This window comes from Pinus tabuliformis, chromosome 3_1, assembly GCF_031772625.1.
Source record: "Pinus tabuliformis cultivar Carrire ecotype Pingquan chromosome 3_1, CPIR1, whole genome shotgun sequence".
NCBI classification, from domain to species: domain Eukaryota; kingdom Viridiplantae; phylum Streptophyta; class Pinopsida; order Pinales; family Pinaceae; genus Pinus; species Pinus tabuliformis.
In genome coordinates, this window is record NC_142301.1 from 858498190 (window position 1) to 858515069 (window position 16880).

Consider the following 16880-nt stretch of genomic DNA (forward strand, 5'->3'; position numbering starts at 1 on the left):
CATCTTTATAATATTAAGTAATTTTCTGAAAACTTCAATAAAAATAATTAACATTTTTCAAATTTCTTTTGACTTCCCAAACTTTTTTTCATCATCTTTATAATATTAAATAATTTTATGAAAACTTCAATAAAAATAATTAACAACATTTTTCAAATTTCTTCGACTTCTGAAAGTGTGAGCGGTGATAGTAAATTAATCTGGTACGTGATAGATATTCTTATTTCGATTATAAATTTTAGAAATATTTCAAAATCTAATAAATAATAGTAAGATCAAAAAATAAATTTAAATAATTTCTAGTAATTAAAATAATTATAAATTTTAGAATCAAATTAAGTTGATATCTACTTAACAATATACTATCAATTGTGAGTTCCTATGAGTAGATATAAAACAGGGCGTAATACCATATGGAGAGGTATGACTGTTGCAAATAATACTGAGAGGGGGGGGGGTGAATCAGTATTATGAAGTTCTTTTAACAAATCTTCCTTATTTATACTTTGAATTATTTTTGCATATCAACACCATAAAATAATGAGCATGAACAAGAAAAAAACAGATAGTCACACCAAAGAACACCAGATGTAAGGTGGAAACCCAATGTGGGTGAAAACCACCTGCTGCAATATGTCTCTATCTTCGTTCAAATTAGAAACTCCTTTTACAATGATTTTGTACTGGTGCAGTCCTTTACCAGTACACAGGCTGCAACCTGCAGAGAGCTACAACTCTCTCTCGTTTTCCAGTCTTTCCTGGAAGGGAGCTACAACCCCCTACTTCTTTTCTTACAAGGACCACTTTTCATAAATTTTCAAACTGGATCCATAAGCATCAAATGATCATCAAGTACATGTAAATTACACAGTCAACTGCAGTAACCAGATCAACAGTAACAGAACTAACCCAGAACACCTTATCAACAGAAAAATTCAGTAAACAGAAGATCTTAAGACAGATACACAGTTTTTCTTTCTTTGGCCTGCGTCGCTACGCACTTCACCTTCTGCTTCCCTGCGTATACCCACAGAGAGCCTTCTGCTGCACCGCGTACCCACGCACTGCTTCTTGAATCGCGCTGTGTACTGTTACTGTAGGTACGCACCTAGAGACACTATCGCGCCGCGTACTGTTACTGTAGGTACGCACCCAGAGATACTATCGCGCCGCGTACTGTTACTGAAGCCACGCACTCAAAGATACTATCGCGCCGCGTACTTTTGCTATGCGTACGAACCTAAACCTTTGTCGCACTACGTACCCACGCAGTTCTTCTTCTTCTGCTCTGCGTACCCATGCAGTACCCCTTCTTCTGCTCTACGTACCCACGCAGTTCTCCTGTTTCTGCTCTGCGTACCCACGCACCTGTACCGTTAATAACCTGCGTACTTCTGATTAGGGCCGAATTGGCAGTCCACCAGTGTGGCACAGTTAGTCAGATGCCCAGATGCGCTCGAGAGATCACCCTTCACATATTCGCTTTCAACTTTACTTACATATAGATCAAGCTTTTAAGACAATAACCCAATATTTCAGATCTTAAGATATTCAATTGCAAAATATACTTAGCCAAGTGATCTCCTTTGCTTTATATAGGCAAGCTCCTCCTAAAATCATGGATCAATACCATAGATAACCAATACAAGGGGCCCAAAAACATGGGGCTCAATAATAATACTAATATAAAACAATACCACGGGCCAAAACCATAGAATCAAGATCGGCAGGCTAAATACCACGGGCCAAACATAGGAAACCCCACGTGAATGTGCTTCTCTGCCTTGAAGTAAGTGAAACTGGGGGTACGCACCTTCTAAGCGGGTGACCTGCGTGTCTGGGCGCGGTCCCTTCACAATGTACCTGTGTGTACGCATCTTCTGAACTGTTCTCCTGCATACTTCTTAATTTTCAACATTTTGAGAGCTTGATCAGAGCATTGCCACTTGAGGGTGTTGCCATCAAGTACAACATCTGTAACATAGAGCCATATCAGAATCATAATGCCAACAATCTCCCCCTTTGGACTTGATGGCAACCTCAAAATCTTCATCTTCATTCTCCCCCTTTGACATCAAGGGTAAAGGGTTATGCTCCCCCTAAGAACATGCTCCCCCTGAATATGAACCAGATCTGCAAAGAAGAACCATAATCCACCAGTCACCATAAATTACCATGAAAGAGATAGAGACATATTGCAGCTATATTCAGACCAGCTTCCATCATCTCCTTCTGTACATCCTCCATAATGCCAACAATGCATTATATGCTCCCCCTGAACCTGTGCCGCAACCCAACACATGTACGCATATACCCTAGATGAATCATGCGTACAACCATCAATCAGAAGAGTTTCAACAATAAGATGATGCATCAACAACCCCCAGCTTTTGCCTGAGGTATTCAAAAGTGTCCCTAGGCAATGGTTTGGTGAGAATATCAGCAACTTGTTCCTTAGAAGGAACATACTCCAACTTGGCCTTCTGTTCAAGCACTTGTTCCCAAAGAAAATGATACTTGATTGGTATGTGCTTGGTTTTTGAATGCATGACAGGATTCTTTGAGATGCTGATTGCACTTGTGTTATCACATAAGATGGGGATAGGTGGTGTACAAGTGATTTGAAAGTCCTGCAAAGTCTGCATCATACAAAGGAGTTGAGTGCAGCAAGATGTAGCAGCAACATATTCCGCTTCGGCTGTAGACAAGGCAATCAAACTCTGTTTCTTGCTGAACCAGGATACTAGTCTGGAACCCATAAAGAACGCACCACCACTTGTGCTTTTCCTGTCATCCACGCTTCCGGCCCAATCTGCATCTGTATAAGCATGAAGTGTGAGATATGTATCTCTAGGATACCATAAGCCATAATTTTGAGTCCCTTGAAGATATTTGAAAATTCTCTTCACTGCCTGAAGATGAGTCTCCTTCGGATTTGCCTGAAATCTTCCAACTATTCCAACTGCATGCATGATGTCCGGTCGGGTACTTGTCAGATAAAGTAAACTTCCAATCATAGATCTGTAGGTTTGTTGATGCACTGCTGCAGATTCATCATTTGCACTGAGGCTACATCCTGTGACCATGGGTGTACATACTGGTTTTGCATCTTCCATGCCATATTTCTTCAAAATATGTTTGAGATACTTGGTTTGAGACAAAAAGATCCCTCCTTCTTTTTGTTGGATTTGCAAACCAAGGAAATATGTCAGTTCTCCCAGCAAGGAAATTTCAAATTCTTTCTGCATGACCAAGGCAAAGCTTTGACTCATAGCTTCTTCATTGCTGCCAAAGATAATGTCATCTACATACACAACAAGTATTAGCAATTTGTCATTTTAAACTTTTATATAAAGATTGCTATCCGCTGATCCTTTTGAAAAACCTTGTTGATGAAGATATTTGTCCAAACGATAGTACCAAGCCCTTGGAGCTTGTTTGAGACCATAGAGAGCCTTTTTCAATCTGCATACAAGATTTGGATCATTTCCAAGAATGAACCCATCTGGCTGCTCAATGTATACTTCTTCTTCCAAGTCTCCATTCAGAAAGGCTGATTTCACGTCCATTTGAAATACTTTGAAGTTTTGAAAGCTTGAGAGAGCAAGGAACATTCAGATGGCCTCAAGTCTTGCAACAGGAGCAGAAGTTTCTTCAAAGTCTATTCCTTCTTGTTGCGCATACCCTTTACAAACAAGTCTGGCCTTGTTTCTAATTACTTCTCCATTTTCATTCAATTTATTTTTGAAGACCCATTTTGTTCCGATAACATTCTTATCCTTTGGTCTAGGGACCAGCTCCCAAGTGTTGTTCTTTTCGATATGCTCAAGTTCTTCATCCATTGCTTTCACCCAACATTCATCTTTGCATGCCTCTTTCACATTTTGTGGTTCAGTGGAAGAGAGTAATGCCAAATAGCTTGAGGCTTCTGCAATTGTTCTTCTTGTTTGTACACCTGCTTCTTTCTGCCCCATAATCTGAGATTCTGGATGATTCTTCTAAACATATCTGGATGGAGTCTTCTCTTCTATTCTTGTCTGCTCCTCTGGTTCTTCTTGAGGTTCTTCTTCTTCATCATTCTATCTTTGAGGGTAGCCTTCATCTTCTTCGATGTCTTCATGATGTACTTGCTTAGGAATGTATCCCTTCTCATCAACCACTACATCAATGCTGTCAACAATTCTGCCAAGTCTCTTATTGTAGCACTTGTATGCTTTGCTATGAGGAGAATAACCAGGAAGAATGCCTTCATTTGCTCTAGGTTCAATTTTTCCAAGTTTCTCATCAGTATTCTTAATATAAAATTTGCTCCCAAAGATTTTGAAGTGCTTTACCGAAGGAGTCTCACCACACCAGAGCTCATGAGGGGTTTGAGTGCTGTTCACCCGGACATTTGTTTTGTTGAGAATAACAACCGCAGCATGTGCAGCTTCTCCCCAGAAAGTTGCAGGAGTTCCCGACTCATCAAGCATAGCACGAGCCATTTGTTGGACTGTTCTGTTCATTCTTTCCACAACTCCATTTTGCTGAGGAGTTATAGCTGTAGAGAATTCTCTTCTTATCCCATGTTCTTCACAGAAATCTAAAAATTCATTTGAGGTAAACTCCCCACCTCTGTCGGATCTGAGACACTTAATTTTGTGTCCTGATTCATTTTCAACCAAGGCTTTGAAGGATTTGAATTTTTTGAATGCTGCATCTTTGTGCTTCATAAGTCCTAACCAGACAAACCTAGAGAAGTCGTCAATGAATAATATCAAGTATTCTTCTCCTCGAGGTGTCCTTTTCCTAAATGGACCACATGTATCTGTATGTACTAGCTCAAGAGGCATGCTAGCTGATCCTTCCTTCTCTGGAAAGTTAGTTCTGGTTTGTTTTCCAAACTGACATGATTTGCATATGGTGTTGTCTGGAATTTTGATATCTGGAAGATCGCGAACTGCCTGATATTTGCATTCTTTCCTTATTTGTGAAAAGCTTAGATGCCCCAACCTCCGATGCCATAACCAGTGTTCATCATCCTTGCTCAGATAGCATTGTTGTTGTCCTTCTTCAAATATGTATAGATTATTTGGAGTTCTTTTACCTTTGATAACTGTTTTACCTGTATCAAGATCACGAACAAGACATCCATTTGATCTGAATATTACCTCGGTTCTTTGATCACACATCTGGCTGACACTTAGAAGATTATGTTTCAATCCATCCACATACAAAACATTTCCAGCTTTGACCTTTTCTTTTAACTGAGCAGTGCCTTTTCCTTTTATAGTTGCAAGAGTATCATTTCCAAAAGAAACTTTCTTTCCTTTTTCTAGAGCAGAATATGATTCAAGTTTTTCTTTATCACCTGTCATATGCTTCAAACATCCACTGTCAATGTACCATAGATTTTCCTGTCCCTCTGCATAAAATGCTATCCCACATCTTTCTGGTTGTGGTTCCTTTATTCTCCATGTTTTGGTGCTTGAGGCTTGTTCCTTTGTCTGCTGAAACCTGCTCCTGCATTCAGAATCTTCATGACCAAAGTTATTGAAAATAGAACATTCAACTTCATTTTCAAGAACCGAAAAGTTGTTATAGGTCCTTTTTATAATCCCGGTCATACTTCTTTGTTTTTGAGCTTCTCTAGTCATGATCGTTTTATATGCAACACATTGAGCTGCTTTGTGACCAAAGTTATGGCAAGAAAAGCATTGTCCATTGAAGAAACTTCTGCGGTTATCAAATCTACCGGCCAAATGATTGTAATTTCTATTGTCATCCATTCTTGAACCAAATTGAGAAGATTTTACCTGTGGCTGGTTGTAGCTTTTGTTCACCCTTAAGACGGATTGCCCCTGATAGTCTCTGTTTGCAATTCGTCCCTGCTTTACCTGATGGTCTCCATTGTGCTTTTGCTCATTTCTTCTTGCTGCATCAAGATAACTTTTTGAGGTGGATGCTTGAGAAGTTTCTCCATTATAGCCCAGACTTGTCTTGTTTAGTGGAGAACACTGTACATTGATAATCTCATCCAAAGTTTCAGATCCTTTGACAAACTTAAGATTAATAGCTTTTGTTTTCTCAATCTCTTTTCTAAGACCAACAATTTCACCTTCTAATTTTTCAAGATGTTTTTCCTTTTCATCAATTTGAAATTGTAGAGTATCAATGATCATATTCTTTTCTTCTATACATCTCTTGAGTCTAGTAATTTCTTCATAAAGGCTATCCACATCTATAGCATCCATATAATCATCATCTTCAAATGCCATTAACAATTTATATTCATTACCTCGTTCATCTTCATCACTATTTGATAGACCATCACTATCTTCATGAGTGTAGTAGCTTTTCTTATTTGCACTCTGTTTCTTGTTCCATCTAGCAGGTTCCTTTCCTTTATCCTTATAAGGACATTTTGCAGCATAATGACCTACTCTTCCACAAGCAAAGCATATAAAAGGTAACTTACCTCTGAACCTTCCAGAACCCCTTTGAAGATTTCTGACAAAATTTGATTCTTCTTCTTCTTCTTCTGGCACGTGACTTGCTTCATAATAATCTCCTTTGCCTGAATCCTTGAAAGTAGCTTCTCTTCTGTCTAAAGGACCTCCCTTTCTCATTTCATAAGCAGTTAGAATTCCGTGAAGCTGAGACATAGTAAGAATTCGTAGATTTTCCTTTTCTTCTATTGCAGACACTTTAGATTCAAACTTGGGGGACAATGATCTTAGAACTTTTTCAACCACAATAGTCTCTTTTATTTCTTCACCCAATTTTTTCATGCAATTAACAATCTCATCTACCCGAAGAAAATAGTTAGCCACACTTTCATCATTATACATCCTGAGATTCTCATACTGAATCCTAAGAGTTTGAAGTTTAGCACGCTTTACCTGTTCATCTCCTTCGTAGCTCAAGACAATCTTGTCCCATATTTCTTTTGCGGATTTATATTGCATAACCTTTACGAATTCTGTTTGAGATAAGCATCCCAGCAAAGTATTGACTGCTTTAGCATTTGTTTCATATTTCTTCTTTTCGGCCACATCTGTAGGAGTAGCTGAAGGAAAAGTGTAGCCTGTATCTATGATATCCCAAACTTCTGTACCAAGGGATTGAAGATAGGCAGTAACTCTTACCTTCCAATAACTGAAGTTTGTCCCATCAAAAATTGGTGGCCTGATTGATGCTTCCCTCTCGTAGTTGCTCATGATGAATGATCTTCCTTCAAGCGATCAAGCTTCTCCGAAGGACCTGCTCTGATACCAATTGTTGGAAATAATACTGAGAGGGGGGTGAATCAGTATTATCAAGTTCTTTTAACAAATCTTCCTTATTTATACTTTGAATTATTTTTGCATATCAGCACTATAAAATAATGAGCATGAACAAGAAAAAAACAGATAGTCACAACAAACAACACCAGATGTAAGGTGGAAACCCAATGTGGGTGAAAACCACCTGCTGCAATATGTCTCTATCTTCTTTCAAATTAGAAACTCCTTTTACAATGATTTTGTACTGGTGCAGTCCTTTACCAGTACACAGGCTGCAACCTGCAGAGAGCTACAACTCTCTCTCGTTTTCCAGTCTTTCCTAGAAGGGAGCTACAACCCCCTACTTCTTTTCTTACAAGGACCACTTTTCATAAATTTTCAAACTGGATCCATAAGCATCAAATGATCATCAAGTACATGTAAATTACACAGTCAATTGCAGTAACCAGATCAACAGTAACAGAACTAACCCAGAACACCTTATCAACAGAAAAATTCAGTAAACAGAAGATCTTAAGACAGATACACAGTTTTTCTTTCTCTGGCCTGCGTCACTACGCACTTCACCTTCTGCTTCCCTGCGTATACCCACAGAGAGCCTTCTGCTCCATCGCGTACCCACGCACTGCTTCTTGAATCGCGTTGCGTACTGTTAATGTAGGTACGCACCCAGAATCACTATCGCGCCGCGTACTGTTACTGTAGGTACGCACCCAGAGATACTATCGCGCCGCATACTGTTACTGAAGCCACGCACTCAAAGATACTATCGCGCCACATACTTTTGCTGTGTGTATGCACCTGAACCTTTGTCGCATTGCGTACCCACGCAGTTCTCCTTCTTCTGCTCTGCGTACCCACGCAGTACCCCTTCTTCTGCTCTGCGTACCCACGCAGTTCTCCTGTTCCTGCTCTGCGTACCCACGCACCTGTACCGTTAATAACCTGCGTACTTCTGATTAGGGCCGAATTGGCAGTCCACCAGTGTGGCACAGTTAGTCAGATGCCCAGATGCGCTCGAGAGATCACCCTTCACAGATTCGCTTTCAACTTTACTTACATATAGATCAAGCTTTTAAGACAATAACCCAATATTTCAGATCTTAAGATATTCAATTGCAAAAGATACTTAGCCAAGTGATCTCCTTTGCTTTATATAGGCAATCTCCTCCTAAAATCATGGATCAATACCATAGATAACCAATACAAGGGGCCCAAAAACATGGGGCTCAATAATAATAATAATATAAAACAATACCACGGGCCAAAACCATAGAATCAAGATTGGCGGGCTAAATACCACGGGCCAAACATAGGAAACCCCACGTGAATGCGCTTCTCTGCCTTGAAGTAAGTGAAACTGGGGGTAAACACCTTCTAAACGGGTGACCTGCGTGTCTGGGCGCGGTCCCTTCACGGTGTACCTGCGTGTACGCATCTTCTGAACTGTTCTCCTGCGTACTTCTTAATTTTCAACATTTTGAGAGCCTGATCAGAGCATTGCCACTTGAGGGTGTTGCCATCAAGTACAAGATCTGTAACATAGAGCCATATCAGAATCATAATGCCAACAATGACTGTTGACTTTGTAGATTCCAAATTGACCCAGGGAGTGGACAGGTAGTTGTAACGTCGTATTTTAATACTGCTCTCCTGAAAGTTAAATTTAACAAAGAGGGATAATGGATTCTGTGGGAAGAATAAGGGAAATATCTGATTCTATTTTTATTTATATGATTTTAAATATGTAAAAGTTTAAAATAATTGAATTATATATATCTATCTATATATATATATTTAATTATTTTTTTGTTGGGTTTATATTTTACTCATAATATCTGTTTGAAATGTAATATATGGAATTAAAGAGGTAAAATATGAATTACACTCGCTGGATCGAAATGCGTCAACCAAATATTCTCTATATGATTTTCTCCGAAAATTTTCATAAATTAAAAGATATATGTTTTGTATTTTTTGGTTTACATAATATTTATATGAAATTAAATATGTGTAGAACTTAAAATAATGGAATGATTTTGATTTTTGATTTGTTGGGTTGGATTTATATTTAGGAAAATTAAATGTAATTGTGTTTTAATAATAATTTTTAAAAATTGTTTTTGGACCATAATTATATTTAAACAACAAATATTTATTAAATTAAAATAATGATTTTTTTCATAGATATTATTTTTTTAAAAAGTAACTAAATATATTGATTTATAGTTAATTTGGTAAATCGATAATTTGTTGTGTCTTATGATATAGTTATAGTATCTCATGACATGGTTATAGTATTGACATCTAATTTGATATTTGTTTGTTTCTAGAGAAGATAATATCTAATTCATGGTATTACATTATCACAATAAATATCTATGGGGATTGTAATGGTGAGTAATATTTATTTTAACTTCAAATTCAAATTTATTAAGTTAAATTTAAATCTTTCAAAATGCAATTTCTTCATTGTTAATTTGGTAAATTGATAATTTGTTCTGTCTCATGATATGGTTATAGTATCTCATGACATGGTTATATTATTGACATTTAATTTGACATTTGTTTGTTTCTAGAGAAGATAATATCTAGTTCATGGTATTACATTATCACAATAAATACCTATGGGGAGTGTGATGGTGAGTAATATTTATTTTAACTTCAAATTCAAATTTATTAAGTTAAGTTTAAATCTTTCAAAATGCAATTTTTTTAATGAAAAAATTGAAATTTTATTTACATTGAATATATATATATATATATATATATGAAATCCAGAGTTGAAATGAATTTAAGTTAATTGTACCTATAGCTATAGACATAAACTCATGGCATTTTGTTTTGATGTATTTTTAATTTATTTTCTAATATGGAATGTATATAATAAATGTTATTATAAATATCAGTTTTTTATATATTTATTAATTAAATATAAATATGAAATTTTGAAATATTATAGTTATGATTCATTTCTTTTGATATCATTTTTTTTATATTTCACAATTATATATATATATATATATATATATATATATATATTGTAATCTCTTTTCATTTTAAAGCTTAAATTTGATATGTCCATCGGGTCTTGGATAGAGGGTGATGGGGTGCTTTGTTAAGACACTCCTTGATGTGAAGTGACTCGTTCAATTCCCTGCTTCGATAAGAGTGTTATATTGGACATGATGAAGATGTAGTCCTGCCAAGCTTATAAAAAATATAAAAAAATTGATATAGATAACATTTTCATTTTAAAACATCCATGGTCAACCATGGTTAACCATTGCCCAATGTCTGATTTGTGACAACGATTGTCTTGATATGTTGTTAACTGTTGTTAAGTGTTGTTGGTTGTCTTAATATGTCTCTATGGTGAACCATGATCAACGATGGTTAATCATGCTTGACTATGGTCGACCATAGTCAATGTATTTATGGTCAACCAAAGTCAACGATGGTCAACCATTATCAACCATGGTTAACAATGGTCAACTATGATTAACAATGGTTGAATTTCATCCACTGTAATTAACCTTAACTTAAATCTCTTTCGTCATGATCAACGATGATGGTCAACAATGGACAATCATTGCCAACGATGGTTAACCATGGTCAATCATGGTCAACCACGTTATATAAAATCAAACATGGTCAACAATTTTCAAACATTACATTGTGACAAAGATTGTCTGGATATGGAAATCAACCATTGTCAACCATGGTCCAACGTCTCATTGTGACAAAGATTGTCTCGATATGAAAATAAATCATGGTCAAGCATGATCCAACATGGCATTGTGACAAGGATTGTCTCAATATGGAAATCAACCATGGGCACTCATGTTTATTTTATGGTTTATAATATTTATTTTTGGGTTTATATACCTTGGGTTTATTATTCCCTTGGGTTTATAATATCAATCCCTTGGGTTTAAAATATAAATCCCTTGGGTTTATTAATCTAAGAGTTCGAAATGTTGACCAAATCTCAATGATGTGATTAATCCGAAAGACAATTTCATTATCAATATGGATAACAAAAGTCTAAGATCTAGCATTATTCACTTAGGTTTACTGTCCCTTGTACTTTTAGTATTAATCCTTAGGGTTTATTATTCCCTTGGGTTTATAATATCAATCATGGTCAACCATGGTCCAACATCACATTGTGTCAAATATTGTCTCAATATGGAAATCAATCATTGTCTCAACCATGGTCCAATGTCACATTATGACAAAGATTGTCTCAATATGATATTCATGGACAACCATGTCCAATCATGGTCAACCATGTTCAACCATGTTTTATAAAATCAAACATGGTCATCCATGGTCAATCATGGTCAACCATGATCGAACGTCACATTGTGACAAAGATTGTCTTGATATGAAAATCAACCATGGTTAAGCATGGTCAACCATGGTCCAACATCACATTGTGATAAGGATTGTCTCAATATGAAAATCAACCATGGTCAAACATGTTTATTTTAGTGTTTATAATATTTACCTTAGGGTTTATATACATTGGGTTTATAATTTTAGTCCCTTGGGTTTAATATTATTCCAATGGGTTCAAAATCCCTTAGGATTTTAGTATTAACCCCTTGGGTCTATTATTCCCTTGGGTTTATAATACCAATCATGGTCAACCATGGTCCAACATCGCATTGTGAAAAATATTGTATCGATATGAAAATCAATCATGTTCACACATTGTCAGTTGTTATCCAACGTTGCATTGTGACAATGATTGTCTCAATATGGAAATCAACCATGGTCAACCATGTTTATTTTAGGGTTTATAATGTTTATCTTCTAGGGTTTATATACCTTAGGTTTATAATTTTTATCCCTTGCGTTTATAATATTGATCCCTAGGGTTTATTAATATAAGGGTTCATATTCATAGGGTTTATTATTATTCCCTTAGGTTTATAATCCCTTGGGTTTTTTAGTGTAAATCCCTAGGGTTTATTATTCCCTTGGGTTTATAATATCGATCATGGTCAACCATGGTCAACCATGTTTATAGTCCCTATTGTTCTTAGTATTAATCCCTGGGGTTTATTATTCCGTTGGATTTATAATATCAATCCCTAGGGTTTATATATCTAAGGGTTCGTATTCCTAGGGTTTAATATCATTCACTTAGGTTTATAGTCCCTTGTGTTTTTATAATTAATCCCTAGGGCTTATTATTCCCTTGGGATTTTATAGTGAGGGGTTTGTCGAGAAGCTGCGAACATTTATTTTGAAGCTTCACAGAAAAAGGCCGAATACATCAAGCAGATGAAGAAGCAATCTGTCCCATAGGCTATCTTTAACCTCGTGGATGTTAAAATAATTTCTTTCTTCTTTCTTTCTACATTATCATTTTACTTTACAATTATTACACTTACATATATATTCTTAATAATAATAATAAGTATTTATGCGGAACCTATTTCTAATAACAAATAATTATTAGACAAACATATATGCAAAATCTATTTTTAACCGAAACTATTAAACATTAACTAATATATATTTTATAACTATTATATATTATAACTTCTTAAGGATTTCTGCTCTACCATGGGTATGATTGTTAACACTGACAAAACAAAAGTTATGATTATCAAATCCAAGAAGGACACTTACACTAATTTTATGTATGACAATAGTGACTTGGAGGAAGTGTCTTCCTACAAGTACCTAGGAATTGATATTCATCACAAGCTCAACTGGAACTATAGCATTGAGAAAACGATTAATGGAGGATGGAAAGCTTATTTTGGTCTTGAAAATAATTGTAAAACAACAAACCTCATAATGTGGGATAGAAAGAAGTTCCTCTTTGAAACTTTAGTCACTCCTGTTATCTTATATGGATGTGAGTTTTGGGGTTGTAGCATCTTTAGAGAATCCTGGAGAAAGATTGAGCAAATCCAGAAGCGTTTTATAATGTATCAAAATTAAAAGCAACAGTACACCCTATCCTATTCTCCTTATAGAAGTGAGTCTTTCCCCTATCGAGAGCCTAACTATGACTAGGCTTCTGTTGTACAAGCACAAACTCAATAACATAGGAGACCATAGACTTCCTAAGCTAGCTTTAAATTCTAGCCAAAACCACCTAAGGCTCAAACGAGGTTGGTATAAGGACACCACGGCCTAGTTAAACCATTGGGAGATCGACAAGAATGTTGCATTGCAAAACAATAATAACATTAAAAATATTATTACTTCTAAGTTCAAAGAAAAAATGTGGTGTGAGAAAGATTTAGCAGCTAAAAGAAAATTAAGATATTATAAGGAGGTCATCAACCCCACCCGAGAAGATCAAAAGTATCTCTCTATTTTAACTAGCTCAAAGAAGAAAATTAATATAGCCAAGATTATAACGAACTCTCATGAGCTCCATAGTGAAACAGGTCGTTGGGTAGTTCCTAAAACACCATGGATGGAAAGGTTCTGCCATCTCTGTGAGAATACAAACATCGAGGATGAAAATCACTTCCTCGTAGAGTGCCCCATGTACAACCACATTAGATCTCAGTTTCAAAATCTTTGTTGCAATACTAACCTTCCTAGCTTTTTACATTGTCAAAATTACAGTGAGCTCAGGAGGCTTCTCTCCAAGCTTTTTGAGCATAGGAATAAAATCCTAAATCAAACTAAGTAATTTGTTTCTTTAGGTTTGATAGACCAAAGTTTAGTCTCAGTAGACGTTAACCACCACCACCACCACCATCATCATCATATATATATATATATATATATATATATAACTTATTTATAACATAAACTATTAAACATTAAAAAACACATATTTACCATATTAATAGTTAATATTTAACCATATATTATTAATATTATTATTTTACCAAACAATTTAAAGGGGCTTCGTGAATCAATTTATTGAATTAACTGGAAAAATATACTTTTGAACTTTAAAAGTCACCTTATGATTTTTTTAATATGTAACAACTACACTGCAAATACCATACCATATTTGAATGGGGATTTTTTTTTTTTAATAATAATTTTATATACATTATTTTTTAAGGTGAATATATGATTTTTTTGACATTAAACTCAAGTATACCAATTATAAAATATTTCACTTATAAATATTTTAAAAATTTGTAAAAAAAAAAAAAATCTCCTTTAACCACACCTATTTTTCACCATCCAGTCAACAAAATGGAAGAAAACATTGACGATTATTTTAGTAGTGAATGCATATCGGTTACCGAACAATTATTTTAATACATGATGCGGATCCGTTACCATTGAGAGTCTACTGGAGTAATTGTTTTACCCTAAACACCAAAGACGTCATCGCTTCGGTCAACTTTTATTTTCTTTCGTGCATGCCTTCCGTTTAGTGAAATGTGAATCATTGAGCAGGAGGTGCAACCTTTATAGAGCAGTAGCTGCAATCTTTCCAGCCTGCGCATCTGTCAAGTTCTCGGGCCATTTCGCTACCTAAATCTTCCACGCGCAATGGATTCTACCACGCCCTTCTCCGCTGAGAATTTGAGCACTATCACCACCAAAGAGGCCAAGCACCATGTGGTGATGCTCCCATTCATGGCCCAGGGCCACATTATCCCCTTCCTAGAGCTCGCCAAGCTGCTTGCCAAACGAACCGGATTTGCCATCACCATAGTCAATACGCCTCTGAACATCCGAAGCCTGCGACCCAAGATCGAATCCGCTGGCCCCGCTCTGGATATCCGCCTGGCGGAGCTGCCCTTCTCCAGCGCCGCTCACGGTCTTCCTCCTCACACCGAAAACATGGACTCCATCCCTTACCATCTTTTCCTCCGTTTGTTTGAAGCCTCGGAGCACCTGGAACCCCATTTCGAGCGCCTCATCTGCCACATCACTCAAGAAGACGGCGGGCGCCTGCCTCTGTGCATCATCAGCGACATGTTCTTGGGCTGGACGCTGGACGTAGGGAACAGGTTGGGAATACCAAGAATTCAGTTCTGCACTTGTGGGGCTTACGGCACCTCCGTTTATTACTCCCTCTGCACTCATCTACCTCACACCAAGACCCATGCCGAGGAGTTTGTTCTGCCCGACATGCCGCATGTTACACTGGATCGATCTCAGCTCCCTCTATATTTGAAAACGGCTACAGGATCCGATCCCGGGATCTTGTTCCGCAATCGCCAGATATCTCGCAACGTGCGTAGTTGGGGGTCAATCTGTAATACGTTAGAAGAGCTTGAGCATAGCAGTCTCCAACACCTGAGAAAATCCACTGGCAGACCGGTTTGGGCGGTCGGACCGATCCTACCCTCTTCATTTCTCTCTTCCTCTTCTTCTAATGCAACTGTTGATTCGGATTTTCTACTGCGGGGCAAGCAGGCAGAGGCAGAATATGCAAGGGCATCTATGTTATGGCTCGATTCCCAGGCGCCCTCCTCTGTGCTGTATGTTTCCTTTGGAAGCCAAAATTTGATATCGTCGTCACACATGAAGGAGCTGGCTCTGGGGCTAGAATCGAGCCAACAGCCTTTTATTTGGGTCGTCAGGCCTCCGCTGGAGGCCCCGCTCAATTCAGAGTTCTCGACAGAGTTTCTTCCGGAGGGATTTGAAGAGCGAGTGAAGGAAAAGAAAGCAGGATTGCTTATCAGAAAATGGGCGCCTCAGCTGCTAATCCTGTCCCATCCTTCAACCGGAGGGTTCCTTAGTCACTGTGGATGGAATTCGGTGCTGGAGAGCCTAAGCCGAGGAGTGCCCATCATCGGATGGCCCATGGCAGCCGACCAGTTCGCGAATTCGAAGCTGCTGGAGGAGGAAGTTGGGGTGTGCATCGAGATGTGGAGGGGCAAAGAGGGAGAGCTGAAACGCGAGACGGTGGAGAGAAGAGTAAGAATGTTGATGAAGGAAGAAAAAGGCAATCAACTGAGAAAGAGAGCCGAGGAGATTAGAGAAGCAGCCATGAAGGCGGTGAGTGAAGACGGAGACGGAGACGGAGACGGAGGAAAGAAAGGGGCATCTGTGTGTGCTATGGAAGACATGATAAAAAAGCTTAGAGTAGAATATGAAGGGTAGATTTGTGTTGTATCTCGCCTATCTTTCTCCTCCTCCGCTCCCATATTTGCATTAGAGTGATTGAATAATAGTCCTTGGATTTGCTGCACACTCAGCATGTAATAGGCTAACTATGTTCGTTTAAACATCACCCTTGAAAAAAAAAAGGAAAATGAATGGGTTCATGAACACTTGGTTTAGAGTTTGTTTATTGGTGTTTTAACTTAGATGTTGAAAAAAATGAATGGTTTCATGAAGATTGTGTTTAGAGTTTGTTTATTGGTGTTATATAGTAGTAAGATGGGGTAATCAAGGATAAGCTGCAACGCAAGTATATATTGCCCTAAGTCGCGTTTGATTTGCCCATTGTGTTGAGGTAGCGCCCAGCCTGACACGCTCACAGAGCCTGTTCTGGTCGAGAAGGTCACGTTGGCCGAAGCTGAATCAAGGCTGCATTGCATGTCTTATTCGACGACTTTATTGTATAAGTTTGAGGTTCATGGAATTGCAATTGAAGATTAAATTTTCATTTATTTGTTGTTGCTACAAGATATTAATTTTACCATATTAATAATAAAG

The 16880-nt window shown here is 37.4% G+C and overlaps 1 pseudogene; it reads left to right on the top strand.

The window, feature by feature from the left end:
* The first annotated feature begins 14736 nt into the window (after positions 1-14736).
* LOC149190280 (UDP-glycosyltransferase 92A1 pseudogene) lies at positions 14737-16322 on the top strand (annotated as a pseudogene).
* The last annotated feature ends 558 nt before the right edge of the window (positions 16323-16880 follow it).